The sequence below is a fragment of the Rhinoderma darwinii genome, chromosome 1 (assembly GCF_050947455.1).
Source record: "Rhinoderma darwinii isolate aRhiDar2 chromosome 1, aRhiDar2.hap1, whole genome shotgun sequence".
NCBI classification, from domain to species: Eukaryota; Metazoa; Chordata; class Amphibia; order Anura; family Rhinodermatidae; genus Rhinoderma; species Rhinoderma darwinii.
This window is the reverse complement of record NC_134687.1, coordinates 653,973,880-653,994,911: the sequence shown is the minus strand read 5'-3', so window position 1 is coordinate 653,994,911 and position 21,032 is coordinate 653,973,880. Positions and strand designations below refer to the sequence as shown.

Sequence of the window (21,032 nt, the reverse complement as noted above, 5' to 3'; positions counted from 1 at the left end):
TATTTGCTTTGTTTTTTTGTAAATTCTCTTTTCATTGAAATACAAAAAAGCATATGAAATATACAGGACAATGAAAATCTCTCTCAAAGGTATAAGGCACGAGTAAGTATATGGTTGTAGCCATCTTTATCTTGACTCTGATAACTTGCTGCAGCGTGATATCACACAAAAAAAGTCATTGAAAAAGTCGAGATAAGGGATCTTTCCACTGTGTATTTAATGAGTTAAAAGTCAAGATTAAGATGGCTACATCTGTACAAACATCAGTTGACTCTGCAGGTCAGGAAGAGGCTGAGGATTAATGGCATCCCAACTTGTTACATTCAAATATAAAGTCATCTGATCGTACATCATAAAGAGAAATATGTAGCGATACAAGCCCCAATTACGAAACAAAGGTGAATCAAATTACATGAAAACACATAAAACAAAGACAAACAAAATGGAGACAAAGTTGCAATAGACAATACGTTAATAAGTAAAATTACCCTGAAAAAAAGGCCAATTAAGGTCTGAGTTGTAAATATTAAGTTACAAATGCAATGGTAGGGTAAGTTAAAGGAGCCTGGTATGTCATTGTTCTCACCTACATGAAAGTGGAGTACCAGAATAACAATAGAAATGTGAAGGGGGGGGGAGTGTAATGCTTGGTCAGTAAGCTAGGTGGAGGAGTTGCAAACATAGTCCAGTTATGGCCCCCAAATGGACAATTCCTCCATGTGGCACAATTGGTGCATTTTCGACAGCCATGTATCAACAGTTGGGGGAGATGTATCCCTCCATTTTATAGGAATTAGAAATTTTGCGGCCAAAAACTATGAAGGTAGGTAGATTTTTAGTTGACCGTGTAAAGTTCGATTGTGGGCGCCATAGCAGGACCAGGTCCGCACTCAATGTGTAGGAGGAGGAGCAAATTGTATTGATAAGCTATACAATTGCAACCCAGAAGGGTATAATGAAAATGCAAACCACCAAATATGTTGATAAACTCCCTACTTCTTCTTTGCATCTCCAGCAGACATTACACGGGATCAAACCAATCCTATGCAGGTATTCAGGGTATTCTATACCATCTAACCAGAGTCTTATATGGGTTTTCCTGAACAAGCACATATCTGGAAAAGCCATGGGAGTGTGTCAGAACAAAAGCCAGTTCAGAGGCTGTGAAGCTAGTGCTAAGGTCCTTCTCCCAATCCAGAACAAATTCTGGGCGGTCAGCAGATTGCTCCAACAACATATCAGAATATATCCTGGATATAATTTGCCTTGGTGGAGATGGTAATAGGAGATAATTCTCCAGCCATGTGGGGTCACCTCTAGCTTGAGCACGATCCTTCAGAAATTTCTTACACGTGGCGTTAAAATAAAAAGTGTGAAGATTGGAGGGTGATGACACGCCAATTTCAACACATGGTATAGATAAATTGGGAGTATGGCCAGAGTCAAGAAGCCTGAATACCCGCAGCGGAGAAAGTATCAGCCAATATGTAGGAATGTCTAATAAGGATTTGTCTAAATAAGGTGGTAGAACACTCAAGGCGTCCAGGGGGTTACAATATCCCTTTCTAAATTCAAGGTCTTAGTCTTATAACAAACCGTCAAGAGGCCCTTAGTCAGATCGCTTAGGAGATTAGATATCGACCTCAGTGGAGCTTTAACCCAGAGTTAGAACCAAAGGTGTTTCCCCAACAGACATCTCACAATAGCAACGTGTAGTGTAGTTAAATTAATATCTGGAAGCTGAATCCAGCTAGAAAGTTGAATAGCCCAATAATACGTAAACAGGTCCGGCAAACCAAAATTGCCCTGTCCTCTATTCTAGATCAATTTTGTATAAGCGAACCTTGAGTGTTTTCCATTCCATAAGAAGTGGATAAATAGTGACCTGAATTTAGTGAAGAAAACCCTAGGTAAATCTAGAGGGTCTGAAAAACATACAATATTTGGGGTAGAACATAAGTTGAGAGCAGATTTTTCCGTCCTATCCAAGACACAAAGGGAATGTTGAGCTTCGATAAGTAGTTCTTCATTTTTTTAAATAGTTAAGTTGATAGAGTAATTTGGGGTCAGAAGGGATCATAATCCTCAAATATTTTATCACCCAAGAAGGTCATTTGAAGGCCGTTGTTTTTTGAGGGGGTTTTACATGGAACAGGATTTCACCATATTTAATGTATGTGCCATTAATATATTTATAGAAGTTAATCATGTCCCCCCATAGTCGTCTCTTTTCAAGGCTAAATAGGTTTAATTCTTTTAATCTTTCTTCATAACTTAAGATTCTCCATGACCCTTATTAGCTTTGTTGCTCTTCTTTGTAAGTTTTCCAATTCCAGGGCATCCTTTCTATGAACTGGAGCCAAGAACTGAACTGCATATTCTAGATGAGGCCTCACTAATGCTTTGTAAAGTGGCAATATTACATCCCTGTCCCGCGAGTCCATGCCTCTTTTAATACATGACAATATCTTGCTGGCCTTTGAAGCAGCTGATTGAGATTGCATGCTGTTATTTAATGATCTACAAGTACACCTAGATCCTTCTCAACAAGTGACTCCCCCATTAAAGCTCCCCCTAGAACATATGATGCATGCAGGTTGTTGGTACCCAGATGCATAATTGTACATTTTTCTACATTAAACTTCATTTGCCAAGTGGACGCCCAAACACTTAGTGTGTTCAAATCAGCTTGCAATTTATGAACATCTTCCATAGACTGAACAATACTACATAGATTGGTGTCATCTGCAAAATAGAAATAGTGCTATTAATCCCATCCTCTATATCATTAATAAATAAGTTGAATAATAGTGGTCCCAGCACGGAACCCTGGGTACACCACTTATAACCGGGGACCATTCAGAGTAGGAATCATTGACCACAACCCTCTGGATACAGTCCTTGAGCCAATTCTCAATCCAATTACAAGCTCTACTTTCTAAACCTATAGTCCTTAATTTAGCCATTAGACGTCTATGAGGGACAGTGACAAATGCCTTTACAAAGTCCAAAAACACTATATCCAAAGTGGCCCCGCTGTCTAAGCTTCTGCTCACCTCTTCATAAAAACAAATCAGGTTGGTTTGATAACTTCTGTCCTTAGTAAAACGGTGCTGGCTGTCACTTCTAATACTATTTTTTTTATGTCACATAATCCTGTATATAGTCCCTCAAACATTTTCCCCACGATGGATGTTAAGCTTACTGGTCTATAATTACCTGGGGAAGACCTAGAGGCCTTTTTGAAAATAGGCACCGCATTTGCCCTGCGCCAGTCCCATGGCATTATACCAGTCACTAGGGAATCTCTAAATATTACGACGAGGGGGACAGAAATAACTGAACTAAGCTCTTTAAGAACTCTAGGGTGTAACCCATCTGGTCCCGGGGCCTTGTGTACATTTATTTTACTTAGCTTGGACAATATCCACATTCAGCCAATTCAGTAGATCAACTGATATATTAACAGCACTGGCACCGGCTACATCAGCTGCTTTCTTCTGTTGTATATACAGAGCTAAAGAACTCATTAAGTAACCCTGTATTGATGTGTATTGGGGTATACTGATACTATACTCTGATTATTTACGATGTTGTGTTTTTGGTGTTTTATATCTAAGTGTGATTTTATATGAATAAATATTGCTTTTATTTACTATACACTAGTGCTGTGAATTCCACACACATGCACACATAGCAGCAAAGCAATTAGATTAGTGTTAATACAAGAAAAAAAGTAGGGAATCTAGGCATAACCCTAGTGACCCTAAGATAAAGTAGGGAGCAAGAGTGGGTGACACTAGCCCAGTGAACCCCACTATTATATCAGCCCTTTAACACTGTACAATCTGACTGTTCAGTTAGCAGATAAGAGATTTGTACCCTCAGCACAGTACATTCTGCTCCAATAACACTGCACTGCCAGGACCCTTGAATCGCAAAGCTCCATGTTGGCATTTTTCCGTGTGGGCTTTTGCCCGTGTGAGCAATTTTCCATGTGGCCATTTTTCTTGAGCGCATATGTGACAGTGGGGTTTTTTCTGTGGGGAATTTTCATGGAACCTTTTGTTAAAAAGGCTCTGTCACAAGTTCATTAAGTCCCTATCTACTAACTAATCTAATAGGCCCTATGATTCTGATAACTACAGTGTCATTTTTATCCAGAGACATTTATTATTTACAAAGTCATGTGCATTTTTCTATATATGTCCAATCAGCGTCATACAGTTCTCCTCTACCAAGACCAGCAGCACAGCGTGATCAAATAGCACACAGCTTCCATTCCCAACTGTTTTCAACTGGTGCCATGTGAAAGATTAGAATCTCATCTTTCATATGCCACTAGAACTACTGTTCTAGGTGGTCCACAGTCATAGATATGGCTATTTGAAGTGATCCCCCTTTCCTCCAGTCTCATTCTCTCACAGTGTGTGAAGCAGCTTCTTGCTGATGGGACAGCATCAGAGGCTGTGAGATAGCTCCACCTCCGGAAAATCACTGCTGTTACCTCCCACTTGTATAGTATAGCCTCATTTACATACTTAGAAAAACGCTCATAACTTTTAAAATAATAAACTTTTTGGGATACAAATTTCACTAGCATTATCAGTATGACAGCGCCTATCAGATTAGGAGACAGAGCCTATTTAAACATTTCCTACATTTTGAACATGAATAAGGCTTCTCCCCGCTGTGAATTCTTCTGTTTGTAAAAAGACCTGACATTTTTGTGACCTGTTTACCACATTAAAATCTTTTACCAAATTTCTGAGCTGTACTTGTGGTAACTATCTGTGATTGGTCAGGAGAAGGTTTCTCATGATTAGGGGAATTATATGATAGATCTGTACTGTGAAGTCCTGGATGTACATGAAGGGTAATGAGGTTTTCTACTGAAGAGTGCTGAATGATATCTTCATCTTCCACTTTATAATTTTTTTTTAATAATACGTTTTTTTATTTTCAATTTAACAAATAAACAAAAAACAGAGTTACAAATGTGTATCCAACATGTATATCTCCCCCATAATTAACACCACCCGAGAAAAATAAATAAAAAATATAAACATTAAAAAAGCCCATAACTCTCACTCTGATCCCCAGATCTTCTCCCACCTACCAGTGTGCTCATTTTTTTTTTTCTAAACTTGATTTTCTCAAATTCCTTTATTTTACTCATGAGATTTCTCCACTCCTGCACTGTGGGGGGTAGGGTGGATCCCCACTTCCTAGCTATAAGCACTCTAGCTAAGTGTAGCAATCTAGTGATAAAAATAGTTTGTCTCCCGCTATAGTTGCTTTCCTTCAACTCTGATGTGCAATTAAGAATAGCGAGAATCGGGGATTTAGGGTATGTTCACACGGCCTATTTACGGACGTAATTCGGGCGTTTTTGCCCCGAATTACGTCCGAAAATAGCGCCTCAATAGCGCTGACAAACATCTGCCCATTGAAAGCAATGGGCAGACGTTTGTCTGTTCACACGAGGCGTAATTTACGCGCCGCTGTCAAATGACGGCGCGTAAATAGACGCCCGCATCAAAGAAGTGACCTGTCACTTCTTTGGCCGTAATTGGAGCCGTTATTCATTGACTCCAATGAATAGCAGCGCTAATTACGCCCGTAATGGACGCGGCGTTCAAGCGCCTGCACATGCCGGTACGGCTGAAATTACGGGGATGTTTTCAGGCTGAAACATCCCCGTAATTTCAGCCGTAACGGACGCCCTCGTGTGCACATACCCTTAGGGATATTTCTACCTACATACTTTCCAATTTCCTCAAAGATATTATCCCAATTTTTTTTTATAACAGAGCATGTCCATATTACATGGAGAAAATCAGCCATTGGGTATTGGCAGCTATGGCAATTAGAGTTTTTGTTATCGAATTTGGATATTAGGGCAGGGAGATAATACAGTCTATGTAGAATATTAATTTGTATAAATTCATGATTCATAGAGACCGATACATTCTTGACATTGTTATAGCAATTTAGCCACTGATCGTGCTCAATTGGTCCCAAGTCCCTGACCCATTTTTCCCGACTCGGAGGTGATATACTTCTAGATAGTGCACCGTTTATAATTTTATATAGTGATGAGGCATTCTTTTTGCCTAAAGTATTATATATAAGACCTTCCATTCCCTTGTAACTTTGTATAAGAAATATTTCTTTATTTCTAGTTTTACTTACTGCGTGTTGTATTTGTACATAATGATATCTATAAGTTTCTTTTACTGATTAATCTACTTTATAATTTAGATGTAACATGAAGTTTCCCTCAGAATTCTTACTGGAAATTTCTATTAGGATTAAAAATGGATTTCGGGGATTTATATTTTTCTTCAAATCACATTTATAGCATTTCTATCAGGCTGGTAACAAACCTTCAGTTTTTAATGCAGTTTGAGCTAAAGCCAGGAGCGGATCCAGCAGGAATGAAAAATATAAGCCATTCCTCTTGAATCTACCCCTGGATTTGGCTATACAAAAAACGCACCAAGAACTGCCACAGAAAACTATGTGTGATTCCAGCCTTACTTAAGGTTTGAAAAACATTTTAAAATATATCAAGTCCATGATTCTGGTCTACACCAATCACCACTTTTATTACATAAATTACTTGACTTGATGAAGCTCAAACATTTGAAAAGCACAACCATGTCTGGCGATCAATCCTGTCCTCTGATAACACATTTAGCCCTTCCCTACCAATTGGGAATCACTATAATCCAAAAACTTATAGTGGATCTGTCAGATATTTATGCTGCGCTGTCTGACGGCAGCATAATGTAGTGGGACACGCTGATTTCAGCGGTCTGTCAATTAGTCAGTAATGTGCAGTAGTTTAGGAGATTTTACATAATAGGAGATTGTACATGGTAGCAATAAATGGCTTGAGCCCAATTATATGCACGCTCCCACTGCCCTCCAGCCTATGGGGAGAAATGGCTGGAGAAAACACCAGCTTGAGGGTAGGGGAGCGTGCATATCATTGGGCTCAAGCCATGCATCGCTGGACGCATGTCACAAGTATATCTTGTAAAATCATGGCCACAGACTACATTTAACAAGATAATGCGTCATGACACAAAGCACACATCTCAGGATGAATTAATGGACACGACAATGAGGCCTAATGGTTGCACAGTCACCGGATCTCAGTTTTATAGAACATCTTTAGGATGTAGTGGAATAGACAGAGTAAGGTTATTAATCAGAATCTGTAATAAAGGTTTCTGGTACCTTGTTATATCATTCTAATAAGAATTCAGGTTGTTCTAAGGAGAAAAAAGTCCTATCAAGTATTAATAAGGTGGACCTAATGATGTGGCCTCTGAGTGCACGTGATCAATGAAATTTCTTTGTATGTAGAATAATTAAAAATGAAATAGGTGCTTCCTAATAATAATGGCTCCAGTCAACACAAAAAAAAGCAGCCACATCTTTGTAGCGACTTTAACCCTTCCCACTGCAGCCACTTTTCACCTTCCAGACAGAGCCTCATTTTTCAAATCTCAAGTGTCACTTTATGTTGTTATAACTTTGGAATGTTTCTACATATCAAAGCGATTCTAAGAACGTTTTGTCGGGACACAGTGTACTTTATACTAGAATTTAAATTCGGTGTATACATTCAGTATTTAATTGTGAAAAACACAAATTTTGTCAAAATTTGCATTTTTACAAATTTAAATGTATCTGCTTGTAAGACAAATAGTAATACCACACAGAATAATATCTAGTTTATATTTGCCATATGTCTACTTTATGTTGGCATAATTTTTGAACATCCTCTTATTTTTCTAAAAAGTTCCAAGCAGAAATTTTTCACATTTTCAAGAAAATGTCAAAAGCCGTTTTTTTAGGGACCACTTCAGTTGTGAAATGGATTTGAGGGGCCCATAAATACAAATCCCCATAAATCACCCCATTTTAAAAACTTCACCCCGCAAAGTATTAAAAAACAGAATTCATATATTTTCTTAACTCTTTAGGGGTTTCACAGGATTTAAAGCAATGTGGGGGTGAAATTTACAGGTTTTTTGCAGAAATTCTATTTTAATATTTTTTTTTTCTGTAACACAGAAGGTTTTACCAGAGAAACACAACTCAATATTTATTGAACAGATTCAAGATTCTAGAAATATCCCACAAGTGGCCCTAGTGTGCTACTGGACTGAAACACAGGCCACAGAAATAAAGGACACCTGGTGGATTTTGGGGCCTTCTTTTTATTAGATGATTTTTTTAGGCACAATGCCAGGTTTGAAGAGGCCTTGTGGTTCCAAAACAAAGGTAACACCCCAAAAAAGACCCAATTTTGGAAACTACATCCCACAAGGAATTCATCTAGGTATGTAGCGAGCATTTTGATTCCAAAGGTGTTTCATAGATTTTATTAAAATTGGGCCGTGAAAATGAAAAATTACGTTTTTTTCAAATTAAACGTAAAATGTTTTCATTTTCACAAGAGCTAAAGGAGAAAATGCACCCCAAATTTGTAAAGCAATTTCTTTTGAGTACAACAATATCCCATATGTGATCATACATTTCTAATTGGACATAAGGCATGGCTCAGAAGGGAAGGAGTGCCATTTGGCTTTACAACTATCCTATTCTAGCTCTGTTCAATAGTTCAGCATTATTTTTATGACTGAAAATGTATTTCGTATGCAGTTTATGTTTTTAATGCTCTACATACAGACACTGTACTTGATGGAACACCAACTACAATTGATGCTGCGCTCTTGTTGTTATATTGTAAGTCTACAACTTATTCAATAAAAAGACCACTGAAAATAAAACCACTGCATGTGGGTTGCCAGCCTAAGGATAGTCAGACACACAGTTTATTACCGAAATGTCTGTGACTGTTCTCTTCATCTGAATGGGGCTTGCTGAATCCATGTGAATGCTGCAGAAACAGCCCCACTCCGATATATGAAACAAGTTGCAGAAGTTTCTGCTATAAATCGGTCGCATGTTGCATCAATCCTTTAATGATTTGTGCCAAATCTGAAGAACTTGAATCTAATTCCAGGTCTTTGAGGTAGTGATACATATACTTATGACATTTCCTTCTGTGAAAAAAAGGTATGTGAATTTTTCTTTTAATGAATTATTGCAAAATCAATTAGTATTTTATGTTGAATGCCATCACCGTTAGAAAGAAGATCGAATATTGATATGTACATATATGTTAAAAAACAAACAAAAATAAAATTTACATGGGGTGTCACTCTGGATTCTCCTGCAGTGTGGGTGAATTTATGAATACAGTAATAAGAAGCGAGGTTCAAGGTGACAATTCAGCTTCTCTGCTTTGTTAGTAAACAAGGCTCTTTTCTTCTTTATATCCACAATACATTTCCTCCATGGATCTTGGTCACAGTTGACGTTCGGTAAATATAATTTGGGTGTTTGGCAGATTCAGGCTAATTTCACTTAAAAAAGGAACACTGTTATTGTCTGTTAAACGTCAGTGAGTAAACTGATGTATTAAGAATATCTTCTTTTTCTACATTAGCATTTCCTACATTCCAACCGAGAGTATGGTTTCTTCTCAATATGAATTCTCTGATGAGTTTAGAAATGTATTTTCATTATAATACATATAAATGGCTTTTTTCGTGTCTGACTTCTCTGATGATCCCAAAGTTTGCCTCTGGTAATAAAACAGTTCCCACATTCTGAGCATTACAAATGCTTCTACTTGTGTGAATTCTCTGATGTCTAACAAGATTTGATTTATTTGTAAAACATTTCCCACATTCAGAACATGAATATGGCTTCTCTCCTGTGTGAGTTCTCTGATGTCTAATAAGATGTGATTTATTTGTAAAACATTTCCCACATTCTGAACATGAATATGTCTTCTCTCTTGTGTAAATTCTCTGATGTGTAACAAGATGTGATTTATTTGTAAAACATTTCCCACATTCTGAACATGAAAATGGTTTCTCTCCTGTGTGTATTCTCTGATGTGCGACGAGGTTTGATTTTCCTGTAAAACATTTTCCACATTCAGAACATAAATATGGTTTCTCTCCTGTGTGACTTCTCTGGTGTTTAACAAGATGTGATTTATTTGTAAAACATTTCCCACATTCTGAACATGAATATGGTTTCTCCCCTGTGTGAATTCTCTCATGTAAAACAAGATTTGACTTTCCTGTAAAACATTTCCCACATTCTGAACATGAATATGGTTTTTCCCCTGTGTGAATTCTCTCATGTAAAACAAGATTTGGTTTTCCTGTAAAGCACTTCCCACACTCTGAACATGAATATGGCTTCTCTCCTGTATAACTTATTCTCTGTGTATAACGACCTGTGCTTTTTGTAAACCGTTTACCATATTGAAACCTTTTACCCCCTTTATGAGCTGTACTTGTGGTAACAATCTGTGATTGGTCAGGAGAAGGTTCCTCATGATTTGGGGAATTATATGATAGAGCTTTACTGTGAAGTCCTGGATGTACATTAATGGTAATGAGGTTTGCTCCTGTAGACTGCTGCATGAGATCTTCATCTTCTACTTTATAATTTGGTGATAACATGACGTTTCCCTCAGAGTTCTTACTGGAAATTTCTATTAGGATTAAAAATGGATTTTGCAATTTTTATTTTTATTCAAACCACAAAGTAGACAGATTTATAACATTTCTATTATGCTGGTAACAAATATGCAGTTTTTTTTATGCGGTTTGAGCTAAAACCAGAAGTGGATCCAGCAGATAGGAAATGTATAAGCCATTCCCTATGAATCCACCCCTGGCTTTGTCTAAAAAAAAAATGCACCAGGAACTGCCACAAAAACTACATGTGTGATTCCAACCTTTGTGTGATTCCAACCAAAACATTTAAAAAAATATAATCAAGTCTAGGATTCTGGTCTACACCCAGTCACCACCATCATTACATAAATTACCTGACTTGATGAAACTCAAACATTTGAAGAGCACAGCTATGTCTGACAATCAAGCCGTTATGTTAGGACTCTCCTGAGCACTCACTTTCTAGGTTTGAGGTCTCCATAAATCCCGCAGAGATTTTTGTGCATATCCCGCAAAGATCCGAAATTTTCAGAAGTACTTGGGGGAATCAATTTCTGTCACTCTTAAGTTCATCTACTTTGGTTTCAACTTAAACAGGACTGTCACCCTTAAGCCCGATATAAAATGACTAGGGAACGCATGTCTGAAACTGAACGCAGGAAGTCAGAATTTAAAAGGGTTGCCCTGGCACTCTACGTTTTTGCTTACTGATGACCTATCCTGAACCCCGCACTGATCAGCTGTCTCCAGGCATCGGATGTTATGCAGTAGCCGGTCGGAAGCAGATGGCTCCATACACCGTAAAGCAGCAGTTTTGCAGAACGGCCGCTATACTGTGACCAGAGTCATCTGCTTCCAGGACCGAACACTGCATACAGTGCATAACATCCGATGTCTGGAGGCAGCCGGAGCAGCTGATTGGTGTGGGGTCCGGGTGTCAGACCCCCACCGCTCATATATAAATGTCCCATCCTGTGGATAGTTTATCAGTATGAAAAAACGTCCCGTGCCCAATTCTAACTCAACAGGCATTTCCTGAACTTCTAAACAACATAATGGACAGAGCCCCACACATGCCACAGCCCTATCTCTACTTGTCCCCTCCTAGAATCTAAAGCTGCCTCAAGAGGAGAAACAGGAGTCGAGTGATACCCATTCACGATATAGGTGCAGGTCCCAAAGCTGGGACCCACATCTATCAGACGCTTATATGGCATATCCACAGAATATCCCATAAGTCTAAGTTATAAATACCCCTTTAATTTGATGGAGGAATCTGGTTTCCTATCTGGCTTGAAGGCGAATTGCTTCAAATCTGCTCTATTTCTCCTACATATCACCATAAATCCAGTTTGCCAGCAAACCTTCCAATAGTCACGCAAATCAAATGTCTAGTAGTTTGGGTTTCAGGAAGGATTAATCACTTTTACTTTATACATTTAGAACCTTCTAAATCGTAACAACACACCATTGACACTTAGTGGACGTATCAATATATTGAAAATGATCTGCTTACGAGAATTTTCCATGTCTCCCCAGTTAGAATACCTAAATGTTATTTTAAGCTCCTGAACAGGCTACTTGATTGGACCTGGTTGATTGGACCTTATTAAACAGGTAACCAGGTACAAATTATTGTACATTAATAGCAAATTTCCTTGTAAGTTTGATAAAATTCAGTTTAGACGGCTTTAGCAAGATGGCGCTGCTGTTTAAACTGGTTTACTTTCCAGGACTCGTGCGTTTATGTATTCTTACTTATCACATAACAACTTGCACAACAGAGAGGTAGTTTTTTAAAGCGAGCCGCCTATCAGCATTGATTGTGGTACTTAAGTGGTTAAACTGAGTATTCTCTGATCCCGGGTGTTAGTGCAGCTGTTAATCGCAGTTGGTGCCCCAAAAATCTGATACTGAGCCTAGTGCACCACCACATTTATAGAACACCTTGTAGAGAACTTCTATGTGCAGTCACACCTCCCTCAGGTCCTGCACTATGTATAACACATTGAAGTGTTAGTGTAATGTAGAACTAAGGAGGAACCTCACCTTAACAAACCTCCCAATTCCCTTTCTAAATTCATTATTACTTACCTCTGGTAACACCTCCTGGAATTTCCTCCTCCGCTTCACTCTTGCACGGTTGATCGCCCCTCACCCGCTCTTCTTCATCCTCCGCTTTAATATTAGTCAGATATTCCCCCTGATTTCACATATGTAACAATTCAGTACAATACAGCAGAGTGTGTGAAGAATATAACAGCTCAACATAAGAAACCACCAAAATCTATGACCACATCTATGACCGCAGGACCAAAAAGCTCCACACCCCCCTATATATATATATCTGGTATAGGGCTCAGCTTCATCTACCTGATGATTCTCTGGCACATTGCGATTTTCCTCTGGACAGTCCTGGGAATACAGAGGACTCGGACATCTCTCTGGTGGATTTCTCCTACTGGGTCCATCTGTAGGAAACACACAGTGACTGGATAGATTATTTACATGTGCTGATGAGATGATGGGAGTAGTATCTAGGTGACTTTTAAAAAAAGTTTTTTCTTTTACAACTAATGAAAGCCTCCCGCTCCTTACACTGCTGATCAGCCATTAAATCGGTCTCCTCTTCTGCTTCATCTTTAATCTCAACCTTAATATCAATCACATCTTCACCCTAAACAGACAAGAAAAAAAAAATCGAAAATTAAAATAGAACTCCAATTTTTTTTTTGCACATTTCATGCTAACTCACCCGCAATATTCTAGTAGTGTCATTTGTTTCCTCTCAGCTCAGTTGCATCTCTACATTTTGAACCCCTTCATTATATGCAGCTGTCATATGATCTCAGTCTGAACACCTATATAGACCATGCTCTCATGTGTAGATAACTTCCTGTGAACTACAAATAAAACTACCAATAAAATCACTCCTGGCAGCTGTGAGACACCTCCCCACCCAGCTCCATCCTTCTTGTGCCTCTGTATATCTCCCATGCATATATAGCTGCTGAAGAGATTATTTATTTTCGATCTAAGGGAGCAGGAAAGAGCGTAGTGATATAATAGGCTCATACAATGATTAGCTGCAGAGTTATACAACTTCTCTGACTCACATTAACTGTCTATACTATGTGTGTATGCTGTGTGCAGAAATTCCAGATTATTTCTATGACATGCTGCTCCTCACGGTCTCCTATTTAAAACTTACCAAGGAAAATCTATCACAAGCAGGAGGCAGAGGAGACAGGCTGAAGGTCATCACATAGATACACTAAAACTCTACAGCGTAAAGACAGCAGTTCTATGTCAGTCACTGATCTATCACTTGCTGCACTTAGATAGGACTCAGAGCAGTTGTATTGTAATGAGATTCCACCTCATGCAAAGACAGAGGCATGATGGGAAATGTAAGCTGATTAGGGAAACCATATCAGAGGGGAAGAAGGAACCATAATGGCAGACAACCCATAAATGGAACATTGTCTATACAGGTATACACAAGGCATACACAGGAGCCTATATATTATTATTTAAAAGCAGCCTATGCTGCAATATATAGGCAAAAACATAAATTTGCTCAAGTGTTTCTTTTACTTGGGGTTCAAATACGTTATGGTCAGTTTGTCATGAGACTTTGGCGTCATCTACCGGATGTTCCTTTGGGACATTAGGAGTTTCCTCTGGACAATCCTGGAAATACATAGGACTGGTAAATCTCTCTGGTGGATTTCTCCTACTGGATCCATCTGTAGGAAACACAGTGACAGAATAGATTGTTTACACGTGATGATGGGAGTAGTATCTAGGTGACTCTCAAAACAGGTTTTTATTTTACAAGCAATGAAAATCTCCCCCTCCTTACACTGCTGATCAGCCATTAAATCTGTCTCCTCTTCTGATTCATCTTTAACCTCAACCTTAATATCAATCAGATTTTCACCCTAAACAGAGAAGAAAAAAATTTCTAAATTAACTTGGGTTCAATTACTTTATAGTCATATTTTGATGAGACTTTAGCACATCTACCTGATGATTCTCTGGGACATTGTGATTTTCTTCTCGACAGTCTTGGGAATACAGAGGACTGGGACATCTCTCTTTTGGATTTCCCTTACTGGAGCCATCTGTAGGAAACACACAGTAACTGAATACATTACTACGGTATATCTGTCTAGATTTCAGACACTTCTCTCTACACCTTCAATTCTATGTTTACTTATTAGAGCCGAAATTACCATGTTGTGAGCCTCCCCGCCTGCGCTAGGCTCCCAGCACCATAAACGCTGTAAGCCTGGAGTGGCCTACCAGAGCCAAAGGCGGGGAGCCGAAGGCTCCCGGCTCTGCCATAGTATTAATTTGTATCTGCATACTGAGGATGTGCAGTCACAGTTAAAAGTAAGACAACCATGCTGCACCCTGCAAACCCACAAAATATTTTCCTGTTATTGAAAAAAATCATCATGGCAAAATTCACTTTAAAAATCATGGTAAAAAACTAAGAAATAACAGTATATTGATATATCCCCTCTTTTGTATCCCCTTGATGTACGCCTTCCCCTCCCCATTCACTTTAGCTCCCTCTCCTTGTCTGTTTGTTTTCTGCTGTCCTGCTGCAGGATTCCTCTTGTTCCTGAGTTCAATCCTCCTGCTACTCCATTCCAATAAAATGTATAAAATTAAATGTCACAAATAGAATGCTTTTTTTTTTCAAAATTATTTTTTTTTCATAGATAATAATAGACATATTTCACATAGTTATATACTTAGTGGTTTAAAATAAGAATCATGTCCATCAAGTTCAACTTTTTTTTTATACCCCAGTAGATCCAGAGGAAGGAGAAAAACCAATCTTTACATATCAGAGACCAAATTCTCCATAAAGTGAAAAATTCCATTCTTGCCATCCTTGTCCCGGTGCACAATCGGACAGATCCTTGGATCCACATTCTACATGACTAGCAGTAACCCTGTATATTGTGTCTTACAAGGAAGACGCCTAATCCTTTCTTATATCTCTCCACACTTTCAGCCATTACCAAATCCTTTGGGAGCAGGTTCCATAACTTTACGGTTCGGACAGTGATGTGCAGCTTTAGGACCTTGTGATGAAAGTGCACTTCCTGTAATTGTAAGTAGTGACCCCGTGTTCTCCATTGGGTGCATGAAAATAATGATTACGTTGTTTTATAGGGACATTTACATAATTATATAAAGATATCCCCTCCCTCTCAGCCTTCTCTAGGGGAAATAAATGTAGTTTTGATGACCTTTCTTCATAACGGAGATCTTCCATAACTTGTATTATCCCCAAATCCAAAATACCCCCCTTGAAAAAAAAGCATGACCATCAGTTGGTGACAGAAATAAAAATTAATAATTGGTTTCTATGAGCCCATGACGACCTCCATCTGTACAGAAGACAATGATCTTCAAGATTGCTTTAAAAGAGGGAACACCCCACCCTATCCTCCTAGCAAGATTCATGGACCAATTACACAGTATTTTATTATATGTCTAAAAAAAAAATTTACATTTCCCCGAACACCAGCAACTGTGATATAAAATTTTACATATTTACATTTCAAAGGGTGGGAATCAAGGAGATGCTATCAAGGGCTCACACCACACTGACTTCCAGTGAGTGTAATGACAGTACCAGTGAGAGAATAAACTAGATAAACCTAGGGTGGGACGGCTGCCTGGAGCATTTTCCTTCCAACGGCTCATTAGAACGTAGATCATGTCTAGAATGCCTAAAACAAAAAAAGGACCACTATTGGGCAAGGTTATCCATCCTACAGATCTATTCTATTGGTAGGGTGGACAAAAAAGGAAAAAAGCAACAAAGCGCACATAGTGCATGAAACAGTAAAATAGCTTGGTGCAGCCTTAGATCCGATTCGAGAGCTGGATCAGTCTCGATGTTTCAGCAAGAGGAGTACGAAGGAAAAAAGGCGGATATCTCTCTGGCGCAGCCGGTTTGTGTGAGGTCCACGGCTAGAATTTTTTGTTCAGCCCAGTCACGTAGACAATGTAAGTACAAAGGTTTTTTTTTAAAGTACAATATACAACATGAAAGTGTTTCGAAACTGAACTGGCTTCTTCCTCAGGTAGTGTACAAATGATCAGGGTGTGTGGGGTACAAGTTATATAACCGAGAGTAAGGTCGGCTGGAATAACGACTACCGGGTCAGGGTTACAGGTCATGTTTACAGGTGAAGACATAGACCATAGACAAACAATGAACTAGAAAATCGATGTATAGTACAAAACAATTTGTAGTATCCCAAATGTTAAAAAGTATCTTAATAAATTATAGTCTAATAAAATATAATCTATATCATTATATATATAAATATATATATATATATATATATATATATATATATATATATATATATATATATATATATATTTATATGCCTGTTTTGAATCTATAAAAAAACATATATGATTAAAACAAGAATAAAATGAATTTAAAAATGTAAAAAAAGATTAATAAGGAGTAGCTACGAATTTAGCCTTCACTACAAAGCGTCATAGGTTGTCATAGTGACATACCGATATGTTCCTGTTAGGATATTTTTAGGGTTCCATTTAAAATTATCACAAGGAAATAAAATAAAAATAGACATAAAAATGGAAATAGATTGGCTGTATAGGTCATTACTTTGGTAATTTGGACGTTAGTACTTGCCCCAAACTGTAGGTACAGAGTTTTACAACAACACTTTATAAAAACATGATCTTGTAAAATATTGATCTTGTCAATATATCAGCCTCTGATATAGATTTTGGACATATCAAAAAATACACCTGAGTGCAAATCATATGGCGAGAAGAGTATGATTTTAATCATTAATTTTTATTTTATTATAATTTTTGTTTTAACGGTTTTCTTTGTAATTAAATTATGTTGATAACGAAATTTTGTCTTTTACATCAACAATTTTCTTAAAACTGAATTTATTGCTTAGATCAAATGATTGTCTGCATTATTTCATTAGGTCCCTCAGGTATTAAGGTCTTTAATTTATATATATATATATATATATATATATACAGAATATCTCTCGTTTGCAGAGTGAATCGAACCGATCTGCTCGAAGTTCATCTATTTTTTCGATTGGTGTAATAGTGAAACATTCAAAATTGTTATTGTGCACAAGGGTACAGTGTTTGGAAACACTGTGTAACAGAAATTTATTTGTGCAGTTTGATCGTTGTTTGTTCACACGAGAGTGTAGGGGTTGTATTGTTCTTCCCACATATTGAAGGCCACACTGACCGTTAAATAAATCGCATATTTGGATTGACAATTCAATTTTGTCTCAATTTTATATTTATTTTCATTTCGGTGTGATTGAAAAGAGTCAGTGTTGGTGATCGTACAACAACATAGACACCTAATTTTTACACATTTTGTGCTGCCCTTTCAATACGATTTTGAATTCACACAGATAGCTTGTTTAATTCTGTTTTCTTTGCTAGGAAAATTTATACGGCTAGGTGCTAGAATGTTTTTAATTGTTATTGCTCTTTTAAAAGTTATTACCAGCTTTAACGGTAAACTGGTGCGTAAATAAGGATCAATTTGTAGGATATTGTGTTTGTTCATAATATCTCTTATGTTTTTGTGTGCAGAGTTATATTTAGTGACAAAGTTGAAAGCAAACTTGTTATTATGTTTTATCTCTGAAGAGCTTTGTTCTTTTATTTTATTTGTGCTCTTATCCTGGGTTTTGTTTTCCTCTGCATTATCGATTGGTGGGCAATCCAATGGTTTCAGACCTTCGGTTATTTTATAGGCATCTGATATAAGTGCACGTGGATAGTATTTTTCTTTAAAATGTTTATAGAGGATGCGACTTTGTTAAAATCTGTATTTAATGTGCAGCTTTTTTCTTATTCTCTTGTATTGGCTATATGGTATATTTTTCAACCATTTGTAATAATGTCCGCTATTATAATCTAGATAGCTATTGCTATCCACATTTTTAAAGTGCATTCGTGTAATGATTCCTTATGCTATCCTAGCAATAGCGAGATCTAAAAAATTTTAGCATTTTAAACATCGGAAAGAATCCAGGGATAGACTTATCCAACAACTCACTGCAAGTACAGTCTCTGATATACCACAAATAGAATATGATATTCAGACATTTAACAGTGAGGACTCTAAGAAAATGACTTATTTAATGATTCAAATGATTTATGCAAAATTGAAATGCAACACCACATCGATGTAATGTTTTTATCTATCTATTTGAAAGAGAAAATATCACAGAGAGGGTTAAGAATGCCCTTTTTGTCAATTTTTAAAGATGATGCAAATTTTACCTCAGATTGGAAGGATTACATGGAAGAGTGCACGAGAGGGATGATCACCAAATTACTATCTAAAAGAAAAATTTTATGTGTCACACTCACAAATAAAATTTAAATAATTATTGAGCAGCTGCAACTATACTCTAAACATCAGGATTTTCATTATATTAACCATAATATCAATAACCGAATATTCAAATTAGAACAGGAATTAATTGAAAAAAAGGCCAATAAGCTTGCAAGGGATAGACTTGATTATTTAACAAACCAGATTAGATCGTGGAACAAACATTCCTCCTTATATATTCGCTCTGAGCAAACTAACACACTGGAACCCCCCCCCCCCCCCCAAACACCATAACACTTTACATTAGGGAAATAGTAAAATACTCCAAGATCAAACATCGGAAATTGTTAGATCACGGAGACTGTTTCTTAACAGCAAATACAATAAAACAAATCCAGACACTAAACAAATTAACAGCATTAAACCACTAGAAAATAATAGAATCTGTGATACTTCAAATAATTGTACTTCCAACATCCTTGTCCCTCCTAAATCCCAGGTTGTATCCTCAGGAGAAAACTCATGAGAGTTGTCCATCTTTACTACTCATAAATCATCAGATACATCTCCCACTATGAAAAAAGTCTCCAATACATCAATTTCATCTCTAAACACCTAGCACACCAATAATTCTCACATCCCCCAATATCTGTACCAATTCCGCACCTTTACCTCTATCCCCTGGAGCTACAATTATCGATAATGCCAAAGCTGGCTCAAATATGTCTGTCCCTTTTTTGACATCTGCATTTCTAACTATTAGTCCAAAGGAGACTCTTCCCTCAACCTCCCAATCCTCTCCTTTTTTAGGAGCCACTCATTCACTAAACCCTCAAACATTAACCATCACCCACTTTTTCCACCCCAAAAAAAGGAAAAACGGTTCAGAGGAACTAGGGGAGGCAAAAAGAAAAAAATAGAAAATTAACCACCCCTGTGCAGCAAACATCCATTTTTAACCTATCTAATCATATTTTAAACAACTCAGAGATTTCAGTCCTTAATAAAGGATTATCCTGTTGCCCTACCACTGGCGCTAACGGATTTGATTTAGTTTTAGACCTACATAGATTCACGAGGAAATTGACACTGCATAGATACTTTCAGATCACAGCTAAAAAGACCAACCCTACAAATAAAGATACTGTTTTAAATAAAAGACACTGTTCCAGAAATGGATCTATCAGGTCCTTTTAGACATACAGACTTGAAACCTGTATCAAAATTTTACCCTATAGCAAACCAAGCAAATTTTATTAATACATTTCACCAGTTGGTCTCTAAAGACCTGGAAAGTCTTGACACTTATAAAATCCCTGGAAAAAACAACCTAACACAATGAAAAACTAGATTTAAAAAGTCAAAACCAATGACAAAATTGTCATTAGATCAGCAGATAAAGGTGGAGGGACAATAGTACAAAACATTACGGATTATCACTCTGAAGCAATCAAAATTGTATCAGATACAAATTATTACCCTAGTTTAACACACAACCCATTATCAACAATCACAGAAAATCTAAAACGGATGGTAAATCAGGCATTTTCTGACCACATCTTAAATAAAAACCATCTACCAAAGATACACAAAGATATCAAAAATCCTCCAGGTAGACCTATTATATCAGGTATACAATTGCACACATGCCACCTTTCATATTACCTAGATTAATTTTTTTTTTAAATATGTAGTGGCGCTTCCCAGCTATTTAAAAGACTCCACACCCTTGATCAAAGATTTAAACCTAATATCTGTTAAGGAAAATGTATTATTTATTACACTTGATGTGAGCTCATTGTAGAGTAAGATTGAACATGAAATTGGCCTAAAAAATGTAAAACTGATGTTAGATAGAGATCTAGACCTACCACCCCTACAAATAGATTTTTTTATGCAAAAGCATGGAGTTCATTTAAAAAAATAATATATTTACTTTTGATCACAATATATATCACCAAGTGAAGGGTACAGCAATGGGGACCAGAGTGGCACCCAGCTACGCAAACATTTTTATGGGTATGTTTGAAGAACAATACATCTGGCAGCACCCATGGGCAACTACCCACATT

General features: G+C 37.3%; 1 pseudogene; it reads right to left on the bottom strand.

The window, feature by feature from the left end:
* LOC142701777 (uncharacterized) overlaps positions 1 to 21,032 on the bottom strand; it is a 135,725-nt pseudogene that overhangs the window by 55,521 nt on the left and 59,172 nt on the right.